This window comes from Peromyscus maniculatus, chromosome 2 (assembly GCF_049852395.1).
Source record: "Peromyscus maniculatus bairdii isolate BWxNUB_F1_BW_parent chromosome 2, HU_Pman_BW_mat_3.1, whole genome shotgun sequence".
NCBI lineage: Eukaryota > Metazoa > Chordata > Mammalia > Rodentia > Cricetidae > Peromyscus > Peromyscus maniculatus.
Window position 1 is genome coordinate 38,567,794 of NC_134853.1, and position 15,193 is coordinate 38,582,986.

The 15,193-nt window shown below is 38.4% G+C and overlaps 1 long non-coding RNA gene across 1 annotated transcript in view; it reads left to right on the plus strand.

Moving 5' to 3' along the window:
• Nucleotides 1-9,207: 9,207 nt before the first annotated feature.
• Nucleotides 9,208-15,193, plus strand: part of LOC121827173 (uncharacterized) — a 41,303-nt gene continuing 35,317 nt past the window's right edge. Inside the window, exon 1 of the long non-coding RNA XR_006069297.2 lies at nt 9,208-9,290. This is a non-coding gene — a long non-coding RNA (uncharacterized LOC121827173). The remainder of the gene's footprint in view (nt 9,291-15,193) is intronic.

Here is a 15,193-nt window from a genome sequence, read left to right on the forward strand (position 1 = left end):
TGCTTTGTGCCAAACCTTTTGGGAGACAATGATCTCTTAGGTAACTAGGTCCTCAGAGATAGAGTGTATTCTAGGACAAATGCAATGTCTTAAGTTGCGCCAGGCTCAGAGAGTCCTGTGGAGCAGCCAAGGTGTTTGCTATCAGCAGCAGGCTGACACTTCCTCTAGAACTGGGAGGTTTCTTGTTAGATGGATTCCTCTGTCACCAGCACAGCACTTGCACAGACTATTTGCTAAATAGATATTAGTGAAGTGAATGCATGAATTTTTAGAGAGAACACTCCATGACAGGAGGAATGCTACATTCTGTGCTGACAAATGTTCCCATGGAAACATAGGAATTATGAGACTTTTCTGTTAGATTCTGAAAAGAAATAACTAGTAATGGGTTGCTTATTAGTATATTTACTCAAAACCACTTAGAGTCTCCTTAAAGCTGCACTGTTGCATCTCTGAAAACTAATGGCTACCCATAGCTAGCAGAAGGAGTATATGTAGTGAGGTCAGAGTGAGCATTTTCACATCCAGGCTCTGCTAATTACTGGCCCCATGGTGCTGCCAAATTACTTAATACACAGGATTAATATGAGGATTAGATAAGATCATGTATATTGTTGGGTTTTGTGTGCAATATTGTTCACTACTGTTCACTACAGCCTCTAATCCCATATATCAAATCTCAGAAGTAGATATTAATTTCACCTACTCAATTATAATTACTGTACCCATCAAAACAGATGGGCATAGTGGATAAGAGATCAAAGTTCAGACTCAGAATTTTTCTTGGTCATGGTACTTCCACTCTGCACCTGATGCTAATTCTTTCTAAAGTAGAGATGCTGATCTCTGGAATTTAGTAACGTTAGGACCACATTTAAAAATGTAAAGGAATAGTCCCCTGTCATGTCCAACATACTCTGTACTGTAGTAGGACAGGCCCATAGGGTCCAGGAAATTGGCTCAAACCAGTTGTCAAGGCGTGCACATAAAGTACTTCCTTATGAGTCAACCTGGAGTCTGCCTGAGGGCCTACCTAGCAAGAGGAGCTGTCAGAGTTCCTGGTCAATGTCAGAGTTCCCGATTGTGTGGAATCTGCCTGAGGGTCTAGCAACAGGGGCTTTTAGAGTTCCTGATCATGCCCGGCTATTGAGGGATGACCACACAATGCCAACAGAGTGGGACACAGGTTGAGTACAGGGAAGAGGGTATACAAGGCCATCTCCATTATTGAATAAATGAATCTGCTGTTTGCCTTCAACTGACTTCCAGTATCTGTGTCACTGACATTGTACCTTCTCACCCCATCCCCCGAGGGAGCCATTAGGATCCAGCAATATACTAGGTATTTCAGCCTGGTCCCAGTGAAACATGACAGAAAAACACATCCTATGGGATTTGGTTTGGGGACTGAGAAGAGAGTGGGGCTTAGATTCCTTTCAGACTGCCGCTGACTTGAGGTGCCAATGAGGGAGCTTGGAGACTGAGTGAGCACACAGATGTCTCCAGAGCCTGAGCCTCAGAAGCCATGGTCAGAGCGATATTAAGCACACAGATGGCCCCACCTCTACCCAGTATAGGATGGCGCTCACACTTTCTTGTGGACTTTATGGAGTCACTTGGGGGCTTGGCATAGAGTTGGAAGGATGTCAGCAAGCACAGTTCCAAGAATCAATTGAGCTAGTTCTTTCAGAAAAATACCAGCCTAGATAACTTTGGTCTCCTGCTACTTTTTAATAGTGATTAGAAAAAAGAAAGCCATTCCAACTAGGTTCAACACAAGCCTGGTTACTTTCAGTGACTGAATGGTGAACAACACACACACACAAAATGAGGTGAAGATCCCAGCCTTGCGCTCTTCCAGAGGCACACAGCCCAAGAAAGAAGTGCAGACTGACTAAGGTAGAGATATACTAAACATCCACACATGCCCTCACAACAACCCAGCACAGACAATATTTTCTTATTATTTTAAAAATTAATACCATGGTTCTTTATTCACTGATTAATATGTATATATGTTTCCTTTTATTCCTTTCCTATTTTTTTATTCTTTTCTTTCTCATTTTCTCTTTTAATAACAAAATTCTATCATCTAACTGTCTGTCTATGTCTCTATATGTCTCATTATGTGTCTCAACATGATTCTTACTATGCTTCTTCTGATTTCATTGGGGGCTCTGCTCCTTCTGGGTCTCTCCTAGAAGGGAGAAAAAAGCTTCCTGGAATTAAAAGAAATGAGGCAGCACAATTTTCACTTTAAATCTTCTGACACATTTTAGTCATTTTCTTTTGTCCTAATCTTTCTTTCTTTCCTTTTCTTTCTTTCTTTCTTTCTTTCTTTCTTTCTTTCTTTCTTTCTTTCTTTCTTTCTTTCTTTCTTTCTTTCTTTCCTTCCTTCCTTCCTTCCTTCCTTCTTTCTTTTTTTCTTTCTTTCTTTCTTTCTTTCTTTCTTTCTTTCTTTCTTCCTTTCTTTTTTTCTTTCTCTCTTTCTCTTTCTTTCTTTCTTTCTTTCTTTCTTTCTTTCTTTCTTTCTTTCTTTCTTTCTTTCTTATATTTGAGATGTTTGGGTTATCTCTGCTCCTACAATTCCTGTTATTTCTCTGATTGTTCTAGATGTGATCATTGACACAGTTTTGTTTACTCTCTTTTGATTGTCTTTTACTGCTACTCATTGCTGATATTGCTACTTGCTTCTCCTTTCTACATGTAACTTGAATGACCAATGTCAATGTAACTGTGTAGATATTCTACCACTAACCAATAGCCTCAGTCCAAAGAACAGGAGATTAAAAAATAGTCCAAGTCAACAACTGGATTCCAAATAGGTACATCAAGAGCATGGGCATTCTGAGGACTCATTCCTGGACTTCCACCTCTACAACAAGAGCAGAAAGAACCAACATGAGATGTATGGACACCACATGTGTGAGGGAGTGTGACAAACATCTTTAAAAGCATTGATTGTTAATAAAAACAAGAAGAGTAATTACAGAGATACATTCTGTAGATGGCACTGTCTACAGATATACTGCCTGATGTATTAGAAGCCTTCTTTTCTTAGGAAATCTGCAAGGAAAACAGCACTATTAAGTTTACATATATTGAAAAATAATAGATGTACAGCAAAAATCACAACTAGAAACATAACTTTACACTTTGCAGAAAGCCAATATCTCAGGGCACAGTAGCCAAAGAAAGCTATTCCCGGAAAAGAGACTCCCACATAAAACTGTAAAAAATAAATCGAATAAATACAATAAAGATTAAAAAGAGAACAATACTTCAAAATTCATAATTCTTTAGCTACTGATTCCAAAGAGGTTAAAGTGAAAAGAACACTGAATAAAGAATTCAAAAGCATGATTATTTTAAAGACCAGGAATACAGAAAAACAACCAAACAAGGAAAACACAAAATATGAATGAGTTCAATAAAAAGTGATTTTATTATTAAACACAAAAATATTGAAAATAGAAAATCTGAAGAAGATAGATGTATAAGTTTCAATGGTTGTCTCATTATTTGATTATATCAAGTGCAATGGAAAATCTGAGGTCTTGGAGACAAGATTGATGAGTTAGAATACACAGTAATGATAACAACAGCAAATGAAAAAACTATGAACAAAACACGAAACACAATTAAAACTCCAGGACTACTTTAGGTATAGAATGTAACAAGGTATAAACTAAAAGTATAGAAAATACATTCAGTACAATGCTATAAGAAAATTTTTTAAATTTGAAGAATTATATGGAAGGATTTATAGCTCCAAAATGTAAAGCTCCAAATTAACACAATGAGAAAGCAAACTCACCATGACATACTATGGTTAAAATACTAAGATTGTAAGTCAAAGCATGACTATTGGAACATGCAGAAGAGAAGCACTAACTCATTTATAAAGGCAACTCATCAGAATAATATAATTCTCAACACAAACTCCAAAGAACTAGAGACCTTAGAATTATGCACTTGATTTTTTTAATTTTATAATTAATTTAATTTTACATATCAGCCACAGATTCCCCTGTCCTCCCTCCTCCAGCCCTCTCCCTGCCCTCCCCCCAATTTACCCCCCATTCCCACCTTCTCCAGGCAAGGACTCCCCTTGTAGATTCAGTCCAGGTAGGTCCAGTCCCCTCCTCCCTACACCCAGGCTGAGCAAAGTGTCCTAGCATAGGCCCTAAGCTCCAAAAAGCCAGCTTATGCACTAAGAACAGGTCCCAGTCCCATTGCCTGGGGGCCTCCCAAAGAGTTCAAGCTAATCAACTGTCTCACTTATCCAGAGGGCCTGATCCAGTTCCATGGGGCTCCTCAGCTATTGGTTCATAGTTCATGTGTTTCCACTAGTTTGGTTCTTTGTTCCTGTGCTTTTTCCAATCATTGTCTTAACATCTCTTGCTCACACAATCCCTCCTCTCTACACCTGTCAGAATAGCTAAGATCAAAAACAGTGAAGACAGCTTATGTTGGAGAGGATGTGGAGCAAGGGGAACTCTCCTCCACTGTTGGTGGGAATACAAGCTTATACAGTCACTTTGGAAATCAATATGGTGCTTTCTTAGAAAACTGGGAATCAATCTCCACCAAGACCCAGCTATACCACTCTTGGGCATATACCCAAGGAATGCTCAATCATACGACAAAGGCACATGCTCAGCTATGTTCATAGCAGCATTGTTTTTAATAGCCAGAACATGGAAACAACCTAGATGCCTACTGAAGAATGGATAAATAAAACATGGTACATATACACAATGGAATACTACTCAGCAGAGAAAAACAATGCCATCATGAGGTTTGCAGACAAATGGATGCAACTAGGAAATATCATCCTAAGTCAGGTAACACAGATTCTGAAAGACAAACATGGTAGGTACTCACACATAGGAGGATACTAGATGTAAAGCAAAGGGTGACTAGACTGCAACTCCCAACTCCAGGGAGGCTACCTAGTAAAGAGGACTCTAAGAAAGACACAGGAATCACTCAATAACAGAGAAATGGATGAGATCTACATGAGGAAACTGGTCATGAGGGGGCGTAATGAAGGGCAAGGGTTAGGGGAAAGAAAGCTTAGGGGAGCGGAAGGTTCAAGCTGGATCAAGAACAGAGAGGGAGAACAAGGAAAGGGACACCATGATAAATGGAGACCCCATGAGAATAGGAAAAAGAAGAGTGCTAGAGAGGTCCCCCGAAATCCACAAAGATACCTCCACAATAGACTACTGTCAATGGTTGAGAGAAAGCCCGAACTGACCTACTCTGATGATTGGATGGTGAAACACCCTAACTGTTGTGATAGAACTCTCATCTAATGACTGATGGAAGTGGATGCAGAGATCCATGGCCAGGCCCCAGGTAGAGCTCCGGGAATTATGTACTTGAAATCCTTGGGGAAAATAAATAAAAACAAAAAACCCTGTCAACCTAGATGTCTATTCCCAGGACTGTTACCTTCAATATAAAGGAAGAAATAAAGCCACGGCAAGCACAATTCAAAGCAGTTCATGATCGGGAGACAGCTTCAAAAACACACTGTGCACACAGAAGGAAAGCAAATAAAACTTGGGAGCATGGAAAATAAATCCCAATAGGAGAGTAGTAGTAGTAGTAGTAGTAGTAGTAGTAGTAGTAGTAGTAGTAGTAATAGTAATTACCTACCAAATATAACCCTTATTGTAAATGGATTTCATTTTCCAATTTAAAGACAAATGGGCTGATTTGATTAAAAAGCAAGATTCAACAGTTAACTTCAAGAGTAAACTTGTAGTCATAGACATGTTTTATTGAAAATAAAATGGTGAAAATTTCCTAGAATCAAATGAAAGTAGAAACATATTGTATCAAACTCTTAAGCAAAGAGCAGAGGCAGTTCTAACAAGGAAGTTTATAGATATGCCATTTTGAAAACTCAGAGAAATATTTAATAAATAACCCAATTATGCACTTCAGGGCTTAACAAAAACTAAAACCAGGCAAACCTGAAATAAACACAAGGAAAGAAATAATAAATACATCTGAAATAAATGAAATACTGCCAATGAGAACCATATGCATGATAAATGAAACAACTAGAATTTCTACAAGGGATACAATGGAACTGCAGAAAACAGTAAGGAATATTCTGGAAATGTATATCCTTATCTAGAAGAAATGGGGAAATATCCTGGTATATATAACCCACCAAAATTGAAGGATGTAGAAATAAAAAGATAATATCCAGTAATAATAAAAAATAAGACAATAAAAGTTTTCTGCCAAAGAAAAACCCAAGAAAGGACAGATTTAGTGATTAATTATTGGGGGCTATGGGGGTCCATCCCCTTGATAGTCGCTTCCCAGGGTCCAGAAAGAATCTAAAACCAGCTGGTAATTAATATTTGATGATATGAAATGAATTGATGTACACAAAACTCCTAAGTCCATACACTTTATTATTCTGTGTCAGTTCTGCCTCTACAAGCTTCTATTCTGCTCTCAAGTCTACCTCCTTTCTTGCCTGATTTCTCTCTACATTTATGTGCTGTCCCCTCTAAGTTCCATCTTAATTCTTTCATCTTGGTTCTGCCTCATCTAGGTTTTCATTCATCTAGTTTGTTTCCCATATCAGCCCTCTCCCATCTCCTTCTCTCTCATCTTGTTCTCCCCATCTGACTCTTCCTCATCTTCTATCTTGTTCTTCTGGTACTCTCTTTTAGTCCTTCAATCTAGTTCTCCCCATCTAGTTCATTCCTCTCTAGTTCTGTTCTCTTGTCTCTCTCTGTCTCATCTCCAAGTTCCATATCTCAAATTCTTCTCTGTGCTTCCTTATACCTTCCGTTCTCCCTAAGTCTCTCAGGAATCCAGTCATAAACCCAAGGAATAGCAATCTTCTGGCAGAGCAAGGTCACCAGGCTTGAATTCTTGTGAGGTCATAAAGGCAGGTAAGAATTTTCCTCAGGCAGTGACCACCAGGTTTTCTTTTACAACCCAAAAGAAGAGTGGTAAAGGAGGAGGTCAATAGAGAGGTAATGATTAATTAGTGTATCAAAAAGGGAATTTATGTGCTCAATCTACACTCCTAGAAGTGGTTAGGTAAGAAGTTAGGAGTCTATAATGTTAGTAAGGCTGTAAGGAAGGAGAGTCTTACCTTAAATTGCATAAGAAATAAAGCTATCTTGCTGACCTAGGAGACAGGTATTGTTTGTTTGGCCTTGGATGCTTGATAGGCATTTTAGATAAATACACTGTTGGGAATTTTTGAAAGGACACAAGAAAATAATTTTAGGAACCAGCATATATATATATATAAAACCACCAAGACTTCTTAAGCCATGACTTGACCTTTGGAAAAGTCCTTGACTTTTCCAAGTAGTAGTTTTTGTGATAGTAGCTGAGTTCCATTACATTTTCCTGTAGCTTGCAGCAATTAATTTACCAGACTTTGGAGAATAACAACTTCCAATATTCTTTAAGCTGTTCTACAAAACTAGAATAAAATGAACACTCCCCAAGTCATTCTATAAGCAACAAATACTCTGATTCCAAAATTGAGTTAAGTGCACAGCTGAAGAATATAACTATAGACAATAATCTCAGGGACAATACTATCAAAAGCAAAATCACCAGCAAAGATCATCACTAAAAAAATTATAACTATAGACAATATTCTTAAAAAGCAAAATCATGAACAAAGTATGTTCAAATTGGACTCAGCAACAAATTAAAATATAAGGAAGTTGGTTTCATTTTAGGGATGAATTGGTGGCTCATAAATCAGTTAAGTACAAGATAGAATATAAATAGACTCTAAGACAAAAGTTGCATGATCATGTAAGCAAATGTAGAAAATATCTTTGACAAGAATCTAACACCCCTTTATGGTAAATCTCTTAAAGAGCTATAAATAGAAAAAAACATATTCTACATAATACTGTAAATAACAAGCATATAATTATGTATGTGATTATAGATGTACTTATATCCCATATGCAAATATGTAGCTAGCAGTTCACTAAGTAGAGAAATACTTCAAACATTTCTTCTAAATCAAAAGGAAGGTAGCAATGGCCACTGTCTCCATTCATATTATATATCTATTCCTTGTATTGTAGCCAGAGAAATAATGTAAGAGGAAAAAAAGGGTTAAACAAGTAGGAAGGAAGAAGTCATATTACCCTATTGAGAGATGATATAGATCTACATATACAAGACACTGAAGACTCTAACAAAAGACATTCACACTCAAAAAATTTAGTAAAGTAGGAAGATTCAGCTTCAAAATAGAAAAACCTGGTAGTAATGAACCTACAGAGAAATACATCAGGAGAACAACAACCTCAACAAAAATGAAATACCTAGGCACAAATCTAACCTGTGACATAGAAATGTCTACAATGAAAATCATATAACACCGAAGAAACAAATGAAAAAGATATAGAAAATAGATCAACCTTAAAATATTTTTCTTGAGCATACACCAAGAAACAAAGACCTCTACCAGCAGACACAGGGCAGTGTGAGACTTGTTGCTACTGGCATTCTTCCTTGATAGTTTATGAGGTGAATCATGGAGACATTGTTCCCTCAAAGTGAGAATTTGGTAACATAGATGTGCAAACCTTAGAAGTTTTCAAAGTCTTCCTCAAACAAGAGAAAAAGATATCTTACCCTGTTATATGTAAAGATAAACTCCATTTAAAAAGAATTCATGGATGTCTTTTACTTTGGTTTGTTTCATTGCTCTTCTCTGGGGTACTGTTAATATATACCTGCAATGAGTGCAGTCTTGTGGAAGTCTCTTTTTAACCCACTCTGCCAATGGTCCTTCTTGGAATTATACTTTGATGTTCTGTTATATTCTCAATACATAACTACCCCCCCCAGTGTGTGTGTGTGTGTGTGTGTGTGTGTGTGTGTGTGTGTGTGCATCTGCGTGTGTGTCTGTATGTATCTGTGCATGTCTGTTTTTGGTTTGTCTTTGGTGTAATAAAATGGTGTGCAGAAGTGTAGTAGGACAGGCCCATAGGATTGAGGAAATTGGCTCAAACTGGTTGCCAAGGCATGTACATAATGTACTTCCTTATGAGCCAACCTGGAGTCTGCCTGAAGGCCTAGCAACAGGTGCTGTCAGACTTCCTGATTGTGCCCAGTCAATGGCAATGACCACTCAATGCCACCAGATTGTGACACAGACTAGGTGCTGGGAGAAGGGTATATAATGCTGATGACCAGCCTCAGCAGTTTTGGGGGTCTGAAGGAAGGATACCTGGAAGGTGCAGTAATGATTCAGAGACAGTGTTCAGGTAAGCTGACAGGTCACTTTGGGTTCTGCAGTTGCTAAGTAGCTTCTTTGCTACAGCTTCTTTAGCTGCTGGTTTTGCCTTGGTAACCTCAGTCTTTTATTATCATAAGCAAGGGGAAACAGAAAGAAAAGGGGAAATCACCCAATATAGAATGTTCTCATGATTCCAAAGGTTATTCTTAGAAAATCACCAATATAGTCTTCATCATCTTTTACTAAAGACAGGAACTATCCCAGATTTATCACCAAAGCAAGAATAATCTATTTTTATTATTAATGATTATACAATCTTCTGAGCACTTGACCCAGAGGCTAGCAACATGCAATTTCATAAAAAAAAGGTAAAAATAAGAATAGTGGTCAGTGTACCAGACAGTCATCTCCTACTCACAGAGCCTGCTCTGATCTCAAGACCCCTGCAGCTGCCTAAGTTCCTCCTCAGCCCTCTGTAAACACCAAGCCCCATGACTGGTAGGCCACAGTGACCTCAGACAAGAAATCTGCCCCTACAAGTCAGCAACTTCTATCCTTCTTATCCCAACAATTCTAAGGAAGGCCTGATCCAATTTTCAGAGCTTCCATGAAAGGAGCTCACCTTTCCTGGTATCTCTTTTCAATCTAGGAACCCAATAAAACTTGCAGCAACCACTCCAACCATTGCAACATTATCTCCATACTCCTTCAGGAGGAATCAAAATATCAGGATTAAAGTTGCATCTTCCTTTCTTGGTGGAGGCCACTATCTTCTTCCTATTCTAGGTTCCCACACTTTTAGTTTGTCATCCCATCTATATGTTACTCCATCCACAGTCTTCAGCCAATACCCCTTAGGGTCTCAAGTTTTACACAATGCCCTTGGAATATCCTCAGAAACTGAATTATTCATCATGGCCAATTTGAGTCCAGTGTGTTGATACACATATCATGTGCTATAGTTGACCACACATTCAGTATAGTTTATCCAAGCCTGAAAAGCTTCCCCAGGCTGCAGGTTTTTTTTCCCATGAACTGCATATCTGCCTTGACCCCAGCCTGGGTGATCATCTCTGTATAATTTCCATGAAATTTATTTCACTCCTTTCCTGTATCACAGAAATCACCATTGATCTAGGAACACAGAACATGAAGATCAGACAGATGAAAAAGACTAGTATTACAAGAAATAATTATATGGAGGAAAAGATGACATGTGCATGCCATAACGCATGACGTTAGGACGTTTGGAATTTCTGCTTTGGCCCTCTAGAGGCATGCTAAGCACAAGATCCAGAGGGGAACGCATGGAGGGTTGATGGTCCACAGTCTCAGGTCCCCTTCTCTCCAATCTCTGCTGGCAGCACATCAGGCATCTTATATGCCATCCCTGGCAATATAAGACCTTCTCCACTATTAAATAAATGAGTTTATTTTTTGCCTTCAATTGACTCCTGGTGCTTTCTCACCCTCTCCCCTGAGGGAGCTGTTGGGATCCAGCAAACATCTGATGCTTGAACATGGGGCCTCCATTACTTTTTCTCTCCCAGCACAAGTTCTGATTGTCTCCCTCTCTTCACTCATGGTGCTTGACAGCACTTCCAAGATGGTGTGTTTTGGTGAAAAGACCCCTCAGTGTTGTGTTCTTTCAGTCCCTTTGACAGGTAAGCATTGGGACCCCCACTTCTTTCCTTCTTTTGTGTTGTCTGTCATGTTTGTCTGCTCATCCTGCTGGGAAGGCACATTTTCTTTTTCTGTTTTGATTCATCTGGCATCACCACATACAGATTGAACCCCAAGGAGGTAGAACCAAGCCTCTGCCCCTGAACACTGTCCCTTGTCTGAAGACACCATGTGGGCAAACCAGGGAAATCCCCCACTAAGCACAAGACATAAGGGTCCTATACAAATTTCACCACTGTTGACTATTATCTTCTGACTGTTGTTTGCTTGCTGTTTCCCTTTAAAAGATGGGTAATCTTTTCATCACCCCCAACACTCCCATGGTGGATATGTCTATGAAATCCAGTGATGAGGAGACAGACAATTTGGGCCACAAGATATCTGTTAAGGAGAACATAGATGTCAGTTTGGGCCCTGAGATATCTGTTAAGGAGAACATAACTGTCAGTTTGGGCTCTGGGACACCTGTCAAGGAGAACATAGCTGTCAGTTTGGGTCCAATATGGGTCCCAGCAAGAGATGTGCACCTGGCCACAGATCATCCTGCTTCCATCAAGGAGGAAATAACCCAGGATGGGTGATATATATACTGCCCTGTCTTATTTTTAGTACCCTCTAAAGGCTGATGACTTATGGACCCTCACTTTTCCTTACTTTGTATGATAATTTTTGAGATGAGGAATGTTAGTTTAGCACCCAAGGAGCTAGCTAAATATATTAAGGGCCCATGGTCAGCTAAGTTTCTGCATTATCCATTACAGCTAACACACGAAATTTTCCAATTAAATCAGACAAGAGCAGAGGTTATGGCCTTTGGCTCTTTATTTTTTGAAAAGTTTGTAATGATATAAAAGACTGTTTGATCCCTCCTGGATTTGCACTTAAGTTTTGAATGGCGGGGTGGTGCTTTTAATATTTCTCCTTTTAAGTGTCTCCCACAGCACATCTAGCAACAATGGATAACCACTAAGGTGACTCTACAGTTGTTAATGTCTCTTAGACATCCAACTCATAGCCCTCCACAGGAGGTTATGCATGCCTGGCTTTCTGAATCAAAAGGCTACATATCCATGTTTTCTTTATTTTCCTTTAAGTTTTCATCTTACAACTTTCTTAGGCTATCCTTATATGGATGATCATACTTTGTCCTCACTTAGTGACCTTTCTTCTCTATCTAAGCCATCAGGGAACCTAGCATTTGTGACTCTCTCCTTAGGATTTTTACAATTCTTATTTCCTGCCCAAGATTCCAGATCATTTTGTGGTGATGAACATGGAGGTACTGGACTACCTATTTACTCTACAGAGATTCTGCAAACTTCCTATCATGCTTTGCCATTATCCTCATGGACTCTAGTTCAGAACTGCACCCAAGAATGCATTGATATTAACATTTCCTTAAAGATTCTTATTAGGTGAGCATGGAATATGGGAGTTTGCTGGTTATGGTCTTCATACCTGAACTATATTTTATGTATTTTCTTATACTACAAAACCAGAGAAGGAATAAATGAGATTCAATAGGAAAGATATCCTGAGTTTAGAGTAGACATGAAGAATAAAAGAATCAACATTATGCCTTTTATTATTTATTTAATCCTGAAAGGTGGTAGATGAAATAAAGGAGAAAACCTAGGTCTCCTATCAGATAGAATCAACAACTAGGATTCAGTTTGGGGTGTATTGTGTACTTAATGTTTATGCTGTCAAAATTCATGTAATAAAGTCCTAACCCTCATGATGGTATCTGAAGGTGAGGCCTTTGGGACATGAGTAGGTGTAGACCCAGTCAGAAGGGTATGGTGTCCTAATAAGAGAAAGTGAGCACAAAGATTCACATGCCTTTATTCAATTATTCCCATAGTCTCCCTCTCCTCTCTCCCTGTCCCTTGTCCTTTTCCCACTTCCTCCTTTCCCTATTTTCTTTCTCTCTCTCTGCCATAGTGAGGACACATATGTCTGTAGGCTATAAGAGAATTCTTACAAAGAGCTGAATTAATTGACATCTTAATCAAAGGCCTCCAGAAATATAAGAAATGAACTGAGCTGAAGCTGCTTAGTTTGTGCTTTGTTGTTACAACAGCTCAGACAGAGCTATATAAACTGCTTGTCCATGCTTATCCTTTTCTGCTACAACCTTATTTGGTAATGTAAACAGATCATAATGTCCTGTGTTGATGTCAGTGAGCTAAGATAGTATTACTGAGACAAGTTCTCTAATTATCCAGCAGTAAACATTACAGAATATTTTCTCTGATGTCTACCTAGAAACCTTCCTAATCTCAAACTATTCACCTGAAGTACTGGTCATAATCCTGATATGTTTCCAGGCTACAGATTCATTAATTTCAAATCAGTAGTAAGACCTGTCTGAGACTGGTTGAGACTGTATAGGAGCCTGCCCAGAAAGGGCTTTCACATGACATTTCTAGACAAGTTCACAATGCCCCTCAATGAGTTTGTTTCAAAATCCCAGATAAACAACTTTGTTTTTCTCTTTTCTTTAGATATCTGGAGACTTCTTTCCCCTATGCCACTCCAAGATTGATTTTTATAACTAATATCTAACCATTCTTCAGAAGTCTATTTTAATCAATAGAGTAATATATGGCCTTTTAAACCCAATATAAAACTATGAAGAAAAGAGTTTAAAACTAAGAGGAAAGAAAATTGTGGTAAGCTGGACTTCAAGCACAGTTGCCTCATTAAGGGCTTGTAGCACACACACACACACACACACACACACACACACACACACACACACACACACAAAGAGCCTGGATATTCTACCAGAACTTTTACTTTAAGTGAGAAAGGGGACAAGGTTTTAAAAAGCTTGAAGGACTGTCAAGTGTAAGAGGACTTTCTTTTCCCGCCAGCCAATTCTCAAATAACCAACACAAATACTTAATATTATCTATCTATCTATCTATCTATCTATCTATCTATCTATCTATCTATCTATTGCTCATCCAAAAGCTCAGGCTTGTTACTAGCTAATGCTTACATTTAAATTAACCTGTATTTCTTATCTGTGCTTTGCCAATTGGCTTGGTACCTTTTCTCTGCATCTGCTGGTGACTACTGACTCCTGCCTAACCTTATTCTGTTCAGCTACTGACCATTCAGCTTGTCTAATTTACCAGTCACAGGGACAAATCTTTACAGTATACACAGGGATTATTCCACAGAATTTACCCCTCTTTGTCTAATTAAAAAGAAAGGTTTTAGCCGGGCGGTGGTGGCGCACGCCTTTAATCCCAGCACTCGGGAGGCAGAGCCAGGAGGATCTCTGTGAGTTCGAGGCCAGCCTGGGCTACCAAGTGAGTCCCAGGAAAGGCGCAAAGCTACACAGAGAAACCCTGTCTCAAAAAAAAAAAAAAAAGAAAGAAAGGTTTTAACTTTAACATAGTAAAATTACATACAACAAAACCAGTTATCGAGTAAGAATTACAGTTCCAGTATCTAGTCAATTTGTATTTGGCAAAATAAGAGAAAAAGATTTTATTATCTATTTTATCTTTGTGAGTCTAAATTTTTATACCTGTTACCTTTTATTGTAACTAAGGAACACTTACAAAAGCAAGTGACTGACAAACTTTGCCAAGACAAGGTAGAACAGTCCTTCAAAATTTCTGCTTCACAGGAATGTCTGTCAGATATTCTTGTCCTGCAGGATGAAGATGTATGATCCAATGTTATAGAGGAACCTTGGGTAACTGTATAGGCTGCTGCTTCTGTCATTTCTTAGTTTTGGAAGTTGTTTTGTACTTCCTGTTTATTCAGGTAATATTATATCCTTCTCAGGTCTCTAATGGAGTTGAAGACTAGATAGTTATAGTTTTCCTTGTTACCAATTTCAGAAAAGAAACATACAAAAAATGTGTAAAAGGTATAAGGTTGAGAGACATAAAAAGATAGTTTTGGGTTGGTAATACAAATTAGGATAGAAAGTAAATTAGGTACAGTACTTTGGACTCACTAAAATAGGATAGATAATGGAATATTTTTGCTGAATTAGTCAAATGCAAATGAATTGTTAATGTAATTATTACGTGTATATATTTGTATATAGTTATTGTACTTATTATATACAGTCTTACTATATTAAAGTCTTCCTTGTTTTTTAGACAAAAATGGGGAAATGTGTGATATTTTGATTGTATTCTGACAAATCAAGGTTGCTTGGAGTCAGAGGGTGGAGCTAACCACTAACTGATCAAAATTAAGCACAGAGGTTTTGGAGGA